Source organism: Trachurus trachurus, assembly GCF_905171665.1.
Source record: "Trachurus trachurus genome assembly, chromosome: 18".
In the NCBI taxonomy this organism is placed as follows: domain Eukaryota; kingdom Metazoa; phylum Chordata; class Actinopteri; order Carangiformes; family Carangidae; genus Trachurus; species Trachurus trachurus.
In genome coordinates, this window is record NC_139909.1 from 12,801,927 (window position 1) to 12,816,392 (window position 14,466).

The 14,466-nt window shown below is 41.0% G+C and overlaps 1 protein-coding gene across 1 annotated transcript in view; it reads right to left on the reverse strand.

Annotated features, from left to right (window-relative positions):
• Positions 1 to 14,466, reverse strand: part of nhsl2 (NHS-like 2) — a gene marked incomplete at both ends in the record, with an annotated part of 147,800 nt that overhangs the window by 22,352 nt on the left and 110,982 nt on the right. The window lies entirely within an intron of this gene.

Consider the following 14,466-nt stretch of genomic DNA (forward strand, 5'->3'; position numbering starts at 1 on the left):
TCTCCTTCTCCTTCCATTCATTCCTTCTCTTCCTTTTCACTCTCCCTCCGTTTCTTCTCCTCCTCCTTCTCTCTCTTTTCCCCTCTTTCTCGCCCCTTCGTGCACTTTTCCCCCCACCTCACTCTTGCTCTTGATATCTGACTGTTTCTCCCTCCTCTCTGGCAGCTTTTAGACGACTCTCCCTCAGGCCATTGTAAACAGATTCCTAACCCCCACCTCCTCCTCTTCTTTCTATCGCTGCACGCACACACACACACGCACACACACTCCCCCCACAATACCCCTCAGCCAATCCTTTACCCCAAAACACACTCCCTACCCACCCTCCACTCTCCACTCATCCCTAAAGCCCTCTAACACACACATGCACACGCGCACACACACACGCACACACACTCCCGGCACCGTCCCGCTGGCAGCTTTAGTGGAACAGCAGCGTCACTGAGGTATAGAAGAGTTTTGGGTTGAACTTGTTCTCCTGGACAATATGGATTCTTTCAGGGTTGGCCCGTGGTTGCCCGGCAACGTAAGGGGGGCGGGGGCTAGGCGGGTTACCACAACAACAATCTCATCCCACCACCAGAGAGGAGGGTTAATGTTAACCACCAGTGTGTTGATTGAGAAAATATCGTCATAAATCATCTCTCTAACAGCAGCAGAAGGTGTAAATTAAAAAGTGTTAGGTAAAACTTTACAATAAGGTACTCAAAAATAGAGTAGTTACTCATTTTGATGTCTCACTTTACTTTAGGGTACACAAAAAGGGTATAGTCCAGTAATTTTAGGCCAAAAAAGGGGTCAACGTTAAACAAATTGCAACAGAAGCAAACTCAACTGATTTTGTATCCTCAACATGTCCTGAGTGAGGGAAAAAAAGCCCCGAAGAATCCCATTAGGGGAAAGTTTTGAAAAACACCCAAACATATCCCATTTATACGCATATAAAAAATTTTTTTCACATGAATAGGGTAAAATTTTAACTTTTAGATATCTCCATGAAAATGACTGAGTTGATTACTTACATTAAGACAAACAAAAAATGTATTACAAGTTTTTTGAAATTCTTTGTTAACATGAGCAAATTTGCATAAATCTGCATAAATTTGCATAAATTGCACCGTTTTGACAGCACATGTATATATGAAGTTGCTGTGGTGGTACCGGCATGAAAATTGGAATGAGTTGACTCCATCGGTCAACCAACACGAAACCACTTTAAATTTCAAGATGACTGCATTTTTTCAAGACAGCCACATCCGTAGTAGAGCAGGTATGACACGCTCCGTCTCTATTAATGCTCATGGGCCTAAATTGGTTCCATTCCTTAAGCTTTTTAACTGTAATATTAACAAGATTGAACAAGACATTTTCACCTGCTCTACCCAATGTTTAGATCAGGTGCTGTATGTATGCAAATTAGCCATACGTAATTGGATTATGCACTGTTGGCTCATGTCATACCTGCTCTACTAAGGATGTGGCTGTCTTGAAAAATCAACCAAAACCCGGCCATAGCAGCGTATTTCAGTTTGTGCGAATCAGGGGATTTTAATCATCTTGAAATTTAAAGTGGTCAACTTGTCGGTTGACCGATGGAGTCAACTCACTCCAATTTTCATGCCGGTACCACCACAGCAACTTCATATATACATGTGCCGTTAAAACGGTGCGATTTATGCAAATGTATGCAGATTTATGCAAATTTGCTCATGTTAAAGCAGAAGTGAGTGATATATTTGTGTTCATATAAGTCTTAAATAGTTATATCTTCCGACAGCAATCACTTACATAGAGTGTTTGGACTGAAACACGGGTCTCCCAGTCCCTCTGCTCTGCTCTGAGCCGAGGAGAAAACATTTATCGTATCCTACAGTTTTTAACCAATGAGGAGAGAGAACGGCATGCAGGGCTGTGTGTGCAGCCAAGGAACGCCGTGAATGTGGCGACGTAGGGACGAGGACTGTTATGGTGCGTTCAAGGAAACTCGTATTTTTCCGACCGTGAAGTCGTACCAGTTCGATCTGGTACGAGTTCACCGGTCGGAAGTTACGAGTGGCCGTTATAGTGACTTTCACCGGTAAAACAGGTCGGAAAAACACGAGTGGGTTGCCTGGAACGCTACAAAGTTGTAAGTTGTGACTTGAAGCTGTAATTTACGATTTCAAAAGCCTGCCTGGAACGCAGCATTAGCGAAAACGACCGGACCACTTACTTCTGCTTTAACAAAGAATTTCAAAAAACTTGTAATACATTTTTTGTTTGTCTTAATGTAAGTAATCAACTCAGTAATTTTCATGGAGATATCTAAAGGTAAAAATTTTTACCCTACTCATGTGAAAAAATTTTTTTATATGCGTATAAATGGGATATGTTTGGGTGTTTTTCAAAACTTTCCCCTAATGGGATTCTTCGGGGCTTTTTTTCCCTCAATCAGGACATGCTGAGGATACAAAATCAGTTGAGTTTGCTTCTGTTGCAATTTGTTTAACCTTTTCTCATAAAATGACTGGACTAGTAACTAATGATTAAGTAACAGTTAGTTCCTCAGTAACTACTCTAATTTTGTGTACCTTATTGTAAAGTGCAAGTGTTATCTTTAGTGTATTAGCATTAGTAAATAAACAATTAAACAAAACAGGAAGTGGGTGCTGTAAAAGAAAGTAACACTACTATAAAGGCTACACACTATCAAGCATTAGTTGACTAATAAACTCATCTGTAGTGTGTTGGATGGTTTAACGATTATATTTTCATATTTATTACATATTGGATTCAGCATTTCTGAATCAAGTGTTATATCAATTGTGAATCAGTGTCAGTAAATATCTGGGTAAAACACGAACTGTTAAAATCTGAATTTTCAATCTTTGACAAGTATTTGTTTTTTTAATTGGATGCGTAAAAACAGTTTCACGTATTTAGGCTCCTCAATGTTAGCTGCACTTTTTACAGCCTTAAAGCTGTACAGTCAATCAATAATCAATATTTGTTATATCAACAATGCATTAAATAATTGTGTGTCATGTGAAACTTGCAGTAACCCACCCACAGAGATTTATCACCCGACTCTACGGCTCTCTGGGTCTGTGGGCGTCTCTGAACTCTGCATTGTTTTGGTTAGCATGTTAGCTCGTAGCTGGGATCAAGACGTTTTGCATCTGAGGATCAAAACAGCTCAAGCACAGAAATCGAGCACCTGAGATCCTGTCATCCTAATGTTTCAACTGAATGTGTAAAATCTCTGGTATTCGCCAATATGTTTGACTTTACTGAATAAAGTGGCCAAAAACTCTCTAAATATTACTTTAAAAGGAAATAAAATCACTTCTGTAAGAAAATATAAGGTAAAAGTGCCATAAAAATCATCATTATTGTCAAACAAGAGCTTTAATAGCTGCTGGACTTTCATACGGTAAAGTGCTGGACATTACGCAGCGATGAAATCTACTTTTAACCACAGCGAGCTGCAGAGGCCTTTAAGTTTCTAAACTAGTGAACACATTGAAGCACGGAGGTAGATTTTGCAGGAAGTTTGGCAGGTGTCAGATTTAAGCGAGCGCGGGTGACGTGGGAGTGTTTTTGAGTAATGAATATAGAATTGTGAATAGAAATTAATACACAGCAGCAGCAACACCACTGAATACAAAAGGATAATGATGTGTTTTCATATGAGGGTAGACAGTCCACCCACCCACAGACTTTGTGCAGGTTTTTAATGGCATCCGGGATCATTGCTGTTGACATCTTCCCTCTCTGATGAACTAAAAAGCACCAGCAGGAGGAAAACGTCAATAGGACATGACTTGTTGTGAACACAATTAAGCCTCTAAAACTCGAGAGAAAACACAGGACAAGCTTTCGCACACTCACTCACAAAAACTTTGAGATGACGCACTCGATTTATGTCGGTCGTCTTTTCTCGGCAGTGTTTTCAGAGGTTACACGGTGGAGGAGTTTGAAAGTGTTTTCTGCACTCGAAGGTGGTGGATATTGTTAGAAAGAGAAGATATAATCCTTTAATTTAGGTGTAACCATGACGATGATTCACGCGGACAGCGAAAAAGATAAAGAAAAAGAAGCAGTGAAGAGATTTGGGTGGTAAAGATGGCGGTTTGCATTGGTTTGTTTGGATACAAAATTCCCTCTGAAGTGTTAAGACACTTTAAATAAAGTTTTTTTGGGGGGGGGGATGTGCTCTCTCTGCCCCAGGGCTGTAGCTTTCCTGTGCAAACTCCAACCAGTTTAATCTGGTTTGGAATTAAAGCTCCCACCACGCAAAGACTTTCTCATTAATCCCAATGAGCATCACACACAAACACACACAGACTCCTGCTAACTCAACAACAGTTAGTGTAACTTATCTGCGTCGTGACTCATGGTCCGTGTTGTGTTGTGCTGTAGCGACAACATGTCCTCGTTGTTAATGAGTCGCAGTGGGTCACAAGACTAATTTCATTTATTAATCTGCAATAAATTGTTTACTAATGTGTCCAACCCTTTGATAACAGCTGTTTCTGGGATGCAGCCAACAAACCGAAATCCATTCATTGAATATTTATGACAGCTGCTTTTGACTTCTGCTGTTGGCTTTAAAAACGATGGCTTAAAGCTCCATATAGTATAAAGATAGATGTTTGTATTGAAGCTCCGTACAATATAAAGATAGATGTTTGTATGAAAGCGACTTCAAAATAAAGGTAGATGTTTCTATTAAAGCTCCATACAGTATAAAGGTAGATGTTTGTGTTAAAGCTCCATACAGTATAAAGGTAGATGTCCATGTGTAGTGTGATTATAAAACAGCTCTAGGTTCTATATTAATACTGTGAAAGTATCAAAGCCTCAGTCCACAGAGAAATGCACACAGCCTGTATTCAGAAACTGAGCCTTAAAAGAAACAAACAGCCATCAGGACTTCCTGTGACTTTGTGATGTCACAACGAAGTAGTCTCCAAACCCCACCTGGACCCACCATCGAACACTTGCAGGATTTGGTTTCTCGGAGTGTTTTATTCTTAAATCTGCTCTATTTTTAACAGATCACTCAGAAAACAGTCGGCCAATTAGAAACGAGACTCAGACCCTCCTTTGTATTGGAGCTCCAGAGAGAAGCTCAGAGAGGAAGATGATGGATTAACACTTCAAGATAAAACACACGAGAAGAGGAAAATATGGAGCTTTAACTGACATTAGCCACTGCAGATTTAATAGCTTCTCCCACTTTGTCATATTTTTTTTTATATTAATCGTGCGAAGGTAAAAATCCATCTTCTCTCTTCTGCAGGAATGCAAATGTGCGAGTTCATTAAGTTCTCTCTGTTTGCAACTGAAGTTTGGACATAAATATTAATGATGACAGGATAAACTGAGAACTTGTTTGTTCGCTGCATTTGCCAATTCCTTGAGAAACTATTAGATGTTTCACTTTGGAGGCGCTTGCTTCCCTGGCTATTTGTATTCATAGAGGCATATTGCACACATACACACACACACACACAGCCGGCACTCGTGATAGAGAAGTGTCTATTTTGCAGTGTTCAAAATAATTGATTAAAAACTGCCTGACTGCCGCATGCAAAAAGAGCAGTATCAGCCGGATAGTAAACAGTGAGCAGAAGCCAAAACTCGAAGTGAGGCGTCAGCAAGAGTCCGAGAGACACAGGGGGTAAACAGACTGATAAGGAAGGAGAGGAAGAGATGGTTAGGTGTGATGCAGAGGAGGAAAAAGAGCGTGGGATGAGGAAATGACAAAACAGGCACAGGTGGGTTGAGGATAAGGTAAAAAAAAAAAAAAGGAGGAAGTACTGTAGAGGGATGGGAAAAAGTTTTCAAGAATTGGACAAAGAAAGGGAAGCAGAGAGATCATAAAAGAGATGAAGAGGAAGAAGAAATAATGAGAGGGATGATGAAAAGGAAGCATACAAGATGAGAGTAAGAAACTGAAACCAAGGAGCTAAATTGAATAAAGAGACGGATAAAGGAAAAGTTACATGAAAAGCGGTGGAAGGAGAGAAAACGGAGGAGAGGCTGATTAAGAAAAGACAGAAGAAAAAGAAGAGAGAGGACAAAGCAGGAATCATGAGAGGAAAAAAAGTTTAAGATGTAGGTGGAGAAAGAGGAGGAGGAGGAGGAGGTTCAATCTGTGGAAACCGAGCTCCAACAGGAGGAGATGAAGAGTTGGCTGAGGATTGAAAGGTGGGTGATTGGAAGAGAGGAACAGAAACCTACATGTTTCTGATTTTATCTCACATCCAAGTGATGGACTAGTTAAAGTACATTTTGTTTTAGGCTACTTTCTAGTTTTTAACTTTAACACCCACAGCAAGGAAGCAAAAACATCCTATGGAGCTGTACTTGTGGCGAAATGCAAATGTTTACTTACATAAACGCCTCTGGATAGGTTATAAGTTACAGTTCAGTGTTGACACTTCCAACGCTGATTTATAAAGAAACACTTTTAAGAGTTAAAGTCGCTGTGGCCTTGCTGACGAGTTTCTCTGATGACTTTAGGTGGAGGCAGGCTAACACTACCTATGCACTTCCAGCGTTTGAGCTAAGCTAATTATAGCGGTGCGCCAGCTCTGCATGTAGTATCTCCCTTGTTACCGCACACACAGTCAAAAGGATGGTGTCTATCTGCTTGTCATGGACTTGGGAGTGAGGTAAGACACGAAAAAAAAAAGTTGCCATATCCCTTTAAAGTACAGTTGTGTTTACTCTTTAATTTTTTTTTTAAGTTTTTAACTGTAACACCCACAGTAACGCAGCAAAAACATCCTATGGAGCTGTAGCTACTTGTAGCGAAATGCAAATGTTTACTTACATAAACGCCTCTGGATACAGTACGTCCCAAGTTACAGTTCACTTCAGTTCAGTGTGATACCTCGACAATTATTCATAAAGAAACACTTTTAAGAGTTAAAGTCGTTGTGGTCTGAGCAGCAGCAGCAGCAGCAGCAGTGAAGCAGCAGTGAAGCAGGAAAGAGAGAGGGAAGGTAAACAGTTGTAGATCCATGCTTCAGATAGCAGCCAGGCTCCGGTGACTGCTGCTCCGCTACATGACTGCAGGGTAGTGTGGTGGCAGGGGGGGAGGGTGGGGAGGGGGCAGGGGCTATTGGTGTTCAGGGTGTAAAGGTATGCCGCCGGTCACTCCCACTAATGCACATACACACACACAGAGCAGTTAAGGATACCCCACCCCCTTCCTCTCTCTTGCTCCAGACAAGCAGGCCGAGCGTTCATGCATCACTAACCTGTGTATTGTGTGTGTGTTTATGTGTGTTTTTGTGTGTGTGTGTGTGTCCCATTCAGGTGTTAATGTGCATGTGCTATAAGAGTGAACTGACTTCTAAGGTTTGCTACGTCATGTCTACCTGTACACATTTGTGCGTTCATGCTAATACGCTGCAAACTTTTATCGGCTAACATCGGCATGTTTAAATGGACAAGTTAGGATCTGTGTGTGTATGTGTGCGTGTGTGTGTGTGTGTTTGTGAGTGTACAGTCCACCCATTCACAGATAACCCAACCATCCTTGACAGTATGCGGCCGGGTCGTGTCAAATTTGGGTCACCCTTTCTTCCCCCCCCTATCCACCATGCAGGACGACCAAGTTGGGGGGAGTTGAGGGGGGTGGATACAGAAATTAACAATACTCTTCTTTCAACGCAACCAGAGTGGTTTGTTTGTCTGTGTATACTCCAACGTGCACGCCCCCCACCCAACCCCGTGCACCAGTATTCATGTCATGTCTTCGTCCTTGCGATTTCACATGCACAATTGATCAATCCATTACTGGTGTTTGCTAGAGCGTATGTGTGTGTCTGTGTTGTTAGTGTGTGTGTTGAACGTGGATGGTTGTGTGACCTAGAAGGACAGACTTGGCGGTTAGCGGCCTGGTTTATCTCGGTCTATCTATGACAAACCACAAAGAGCCGATCTGATCCAGTTATCAGTCGTCTGAAAAGGCTCCGGTTCTTGTCAGATATCTAAAGGAGGAATATTTGTGGATGACTCCCGGAAAAAAAACACACAAAAAAAATGCTTTTGTAGTCTGACCTTTGCTTTGGACTCGTTACCCAGAGCTGAGGACGCTCTGCAAGCTGTCCGTTCGAGCTGCCAGGCGACCCGTGGCATGTATCCAGGTGGAGCTGCACAATTATGGTTTGGAATCTCGTCTGGAGCTCTTAAAGATTGACGAACTGCAGATATCTCTCAGGAACCACAAACCCTCACATCTGAACATCCGCTGCTAATTGGCAATTAGTGACTTTGACTCCCTGTCCCAACTAATTATCAGTTCAAAAATCTGGGCGGAAGAAAAACAAAGGGAAACCCCTCTTCAAGTAATATCATCAACGACTCCCATAGCTCCAGTTCATGAGAACGTACCTGTAGCTACATGTGGCTCTTGATTCAGCTACCTTTTGATCCTTTGCTGAAAGTTTCCCAATCACAGAAATACTGGTTTTCTTTTGGTTTCTTCTACCCTGAAGCAACTCATACAGTGAGTACAAGTGTGAATCCAATGGGTTTTCCAAGAAGTCCTGGTTCCTTTGTTGAGAAACTTGTGTCCGAAGCGTGACGAATGGCACATCAAGGTGGGAGCATGTGTCGGACAAAGGGAACACACCAGTCAAAACCAACTGCACTGTAGGCTATGGACTTTCTCTCCCTCTCCTTTTTCCTCAGAAATGAAACCAAACAAGCTACTGTACCTCAAACTCTGCTAAACCACCCAGAATCGTCCTGCACCTGAAAACTTCCACCAAAGGTAACAACTATAGAACGAATCGCCTTGTTATTTACAACTACTTCCGGGTAGAAAACCAGCACGTAATTTGAATGAGAACAATAACGAACGAGACATTACTATTTCTTGTTTTGTCTTGCTATGTAGTGGTATGTATTCAGTTTGAGGGAATCACAGTGTCTGGAAAGCATCAGTGCCTGCAGCTGACAGGGACAGCTAACGGCGGTAGCAAAGCTAACGGCAGTAGCTAAGCTAACATCAGGACGTCAGCTGTTAAAACCCTCCTGTTGTCGGATACGACATGAAACTACTCCAGTTAGCTCAATCATGTTGTAACTAAGATATCCGCTGGAAAAAATATTTTTTCATGGACCGTTTATTGAGCCACTGAGTTAATAGAGTTAAACAGGTAGCAGTTAGCCCGGCTAATCTATGATAACCATGACTAATTACAAAAACGTGCACACATAAATAGTAATGTTTGTCCAATCATTGGTTTTATAGACTTTACAAACATCAGATTAGTCTAAACAGTGATACAGTGACATGAAAAATGAGATAGCGAAACTCATCCGTCACTATTGTTCTCATATTGGTTTTCTACCTGGAAGTAGTTGTAAACGACAAGGCGATTCGTTCTATAGGTGGACCAGAACCTGCAGAACCTCAACAACGTGGTTGGACACGTGGAAATGTTCCCGTCTTACTCTGAGACAGCGTCAACTGGGGCAGCTGTAGGTTGTGCTTTAACCTGGCCACGTTTGTCGAGCTTTCATTTTCAGTCTGTTGACTCTTTGTCATGAGTCTGCTCCTCTTCCCTCAAGGCCACCGTCACCTCGCTGTCACCCTGCGTTTGATCAGCACCAGGTTCGTTTGAGGTTTTGGCAGGTTCGCTTAAATGCAAATGCCACCGAAATCATCGCATTTAAGCGTGTCACCCTTCAGCATGTGTTTGAAAAACTTCTTAAAAAAAAAAAAAGACCCTTAGGGACAGAATCAAGACAGACAAGTTTGTCCTGCCTGATTCCCAGCGATGTCACTCACGTAGGAAAAGCATCGGCGAGAAGACAAAGAGAGGGACACGAACTGACTCTTTTCCTGAGGACAAAGGTAATATTTCGTGGTTAAGAAGGACACCGACAACTTGAATATAAAAGGTCACCCAGTAATAAAAGTTCAAACAATCTATAAATCCTCTTCAAAGCGATCCCTTAACGGTGAGAGGTTTCGACTCCTGGCTGTTTTTCAGTTCAGAGTTTTCTGTTCCCATGCCAAAAACCTATCCAAAAAAAAATGCTAAGCGCCTGCTTTCATTCGACACTGTGTTAACAAACCATTTGCATAAAACAACTGTAAAAGGCCTTTCAATTGACGTATATAGCATTATTTGTCAAATGCACTCAATTTGGGGGGTGAGTCAATTGAAACTGAACTTAATAATGAAATCATTTTTCAGTTCATTTAAACCAACAATGAAGAAAAAGAGTGATAGGATTTAAAAAGGTTTTGGGTAATTGAAAACTAAACGTCGACCACATCTGAATTATAGAGCTAAATAAAGTTTACAAGAAAGGGTTCAAAATCTTTAATAATGTCAATTATGCAACGGGAATTAATTTATTAGTTCCAAAAAGGTTGGAATTGGATTCTGCTTGTTACGGCAGTTTCTCCTGCATCAGCGTTCACTGCCGCCGTACCGTAGCTACCTGTTCACTGACGTGTATTGACCACAGTGAAACCTCATCAGGCTGCACGCATCACGGCGAGCATCGACTCGGACGCAATTAAAGGGCCGCTGTGACATTTAATAGTCAAGTTAGTGCAGAAGGAGGGGTGTGTGTGTGTGTGTGTTGGGGGGGTGGGGGGACTTTAACGGACCCACTGACTCAGAGCTGCCGTGACCCAAATTAAAGGGTTAGTGTGACATTTTGGGTGAAATCACAACAACAGCTTGCATTGACACTGCTGAGGACAGTGCTGCAGTGTGAGATTAGATACAGATTAGATAGAATGAAATGCAGTAAAGCCAAGGATATGAAAACGCTCATTGGAGCTGCAATAATAAAAACACATTAAAAACTGTTGGCCAACTCTAAGATCTATTGACAGCCTCACTACATAGCCAAAAGTATATTAACTTTACATACACCACACCACACCACAGACTGCATGTATACAACACTTTCCCCTACAAACATGCACGTTCAATGACTGATGAAACACTGGAGGCAGTTTTGGGTTCACTATCCTGCACACAGACACTTCAGCTTGCGGACTAAAAGCCGGAGATCGGACCGCAGACCTGCTGATTAGTGGTGAAACCCACTCTACCTCCTGGGCCACAATGTTCTTGGCAAAGATCCCTTAGTTCCAATTAAGGAAATTTTCACCACTACAGAGGACAATGATAGTTTTATGATGACAGTTTGCTTCCAACTTTGTGACGATAGTGTAAAGTAATGAGGTGTAACTTAACTATATTAAAATGTCTATGGTATATTTATCTTTTGGGTTGTGGAGTTATATAATCCCAAAGAGGAATATGCCGTTGTTGCCTGGTTTTTGGTAAAAACCTCCTACAACTGGTACCAAGGGAATCCGCACTAAAGACTTTCTCAATTTGGTGTGTGTGGCCTCAAACCTATCCGACACTTTTCAGTCCAAAGTGAACCACCGCCGTGTGAGTCAGACCTTATCGCCACCTGACTGAAGCTCCTCGGAGCTGAATGGGAGTAAATCCCTAAAGTAGCCAGGTTCTGAAATCTGGTCAAACGCCCTGTGAACCAGAAGAGTCGATGCCGTTACAGCAGCAGATTAACGGCCAGCGGCTCTGAAATGAGAAAAATCCCTCGTATACTGGACAACATACACAACCTGTGGCCGTGTGTTGTGTATCTACAAATCACACAAACGCCTACAACAAGCCTCTCTGTTTCAAATGTGGGTTTATGTAATGGATAACACGCAGTTCACACGCTGTTATGGCAGGAGCTCTCAGATATCTTCATTTACACAACAGGTATCTTCAGTGAAGACACCTGATTGGACAGATATTGACACACACCTGGAACTCACTACAAACACTTTTTCATCTCTAAATTTCTAACTTTCAAACATTTTCAGGCTTCACAAAACATTCGATACTGTCACAACTGACTGGTACACATCTGTGAAGTCTGTGTAGTGCTTTTATTGCACTACATTTACAGTTTGTAGATATTTAGATGGATAGTTGGGGGAATGGGGACTTGTAGTTAACTTTATCTCTATTTTTGTTGTTTTTGTGCACTGTCCGTTTCTAATTAATATTTACATTACATTACATAACCTTTTAATTCCAGTTTGTACCCATTTTAATTGACTCTTTTCATTAGATGCATTATTTATTGTATTCATATGTTTGTTTTAATTGACCAAATAAGTTCATTTATACAGGGGATGCAGTTTATGAGCAGCAGGGATACTAATGTGTCTCTTAACAACTGTTCGCAGTTCGCACCACTATTAATTTATATATTACTGGATATTACTGGATATTGAAGCTCAGGTTTTTCCCTCCAGTCTCCAAACACTGGAGCTGCTAACATATACAGTAAAGTAAACCAATGATTCATTAGTGGGAAATAATCTTGTTGTACAGTATGACTCAAAAAGGACCATAAGAACATAGTGAAATCTGCAAATCTGCCTGAATCTGAACAAGGAACAGTTGTCGACACCAGAGAGTGTCGGTAAAATATGTTTAGTGTTGAGGAGGAGGCAAAGTGTGAATATTTGTACTCTGCTTAACGGATTGTCTTTGCAAAGTATGTGCAACACAAAGTTCAAGGAAGGGAAAACATGAATATTTCTACTGTTGATAAATGGAGAGCAGATATATAAAAAAACACACACAATGCAAATTTGGCCTCCGTTTTATATTTCACCTAAAAATCTGTCTGCAGAGGGAAAACCTTTTATAAATATGCAGGGTCGAGTGCAGAGGAAGGAAAAAAGTGATGTGCAAATCTTCCCATTATCAACCTGTAGAGAATAAAATATATCTGCCTTCAGTGGAGCACAATACTGAGTTTTAAATTTATAATATATAACTGCCACTGAGCAGAATATGAATATTTCAACACAGTCAGCCAAAAAAGAAAAGGGGAAAAACTCGAGCAAAATGTGCAGATCTCATTGTTGTAAATCTTGATGGAAACACTGAGCATCGGTCAGATCAGAGAATATTGAAGAGGACAGATAAAAAGAAAGTTGTTGCTATTAATTAAAAGTAAAACTGTGTCAGAACAAAGTTATTAAATTTAGCAGATGTTCCAATTACTAATTTGCCCATCAAAAATAAATGATCAATTCCAACTTTTATTTTCAGTGGTTAAAATATATGAGAAATGTGTAATTTATAGAGACTATGCGAAACAGAATCTCATTAGAAACCACAAGAAATGTTAACAGTTAATATAATGGCTAACTGGCTAACCAGTTTCCAAACCTGTGAGTCTCGACTGGTTGTCAATGAGAGTAATATATCCCTAACCTGACCTCAACAACAGGTTGATCGGCCAATCAGATTGAAATATATCAGATGTCAGGAAATAGTTGAAGGCAGTGATGCTTTGTTGTGACATCACAACGTTACAGACGTCTTTGGTGAACCAATCAAAAGAGTTTTTTTCTGACTGATTGGATAGAAATGTTGCAGATTTCAGGGTAAACATCCAAAAAGACAAGGTTGGATGATGGTGGATCTAAGTGGGCGGGGCTTGGTGCCTGCTTGGTTGTGACATCACAAAGTGACAGGAAGTCCTGACGGCTGGTTTTAAGGCTCAGTTTCTGAATACAGGCTGTGTGCATTTCTCTGTGGACTGAGGCTTTGATACTTTCACAGTATTAATATAGAACCTAGAGCTGCTTTATAATCACACTACACATGGACATCTACCTTTATACTGTATGGAGCTTTAACAGAAACATCTACCTTTATACTGTATGGAGCTTTAACACAAACATCTACCTTTATACTGTATGGAGCTTTAATACAAACATCTACCTTTATACTGTATGGAGCTTTAATACAAACATCTACCTTTATACTGTATGGAGCTTTAACACAAACATCTACCTTTATACTGTATGGAGCTTTAATACAAACATCTACCTTTATACTGTATGGAGCTTTAACACAAACATCTACCTTTATACTGTATGGGTCCTTAACTTTTTGAGAGAAATCCAACAAAATAAAACATTTCTTCTTTTAATTTGAAGGACTTGTTGAATGTTAAGTGTCAAAATCAGGACCAGCAAATCAAATCAGCAAATTAAAACCAAAGCTCCTCCTATTAAATCAAATTTGCTTCTTAAATTCGATTTAAATTTGCACAGACGAGGAATCCAATCAGGGCTAAAAAAAAAAAAAAAAGGCGACACAGACTACCAGTCCAGTCATATAATATATGAAATCCCTGTATGCTAATCGTTCTGTGGTGGGCTGCTGATGATGATGATGAGAGCGAGAGGCCCTGGCTGGGTGGATTTCACTGTTGCCCACTTAGCAGCAACAGCGAAATAAATCTTGCACAAATCTCGCTGCCGCAGGGAGCCCCCGGCCGCATCTCGAACAGAAATCGCAGAAGATCCGTCCTAACACCGGAGGACGACAGCCAGCTTCATAAATATGGAGGGCAGAGAGTGTTGAGGAGCAGGAAGGAGTATGA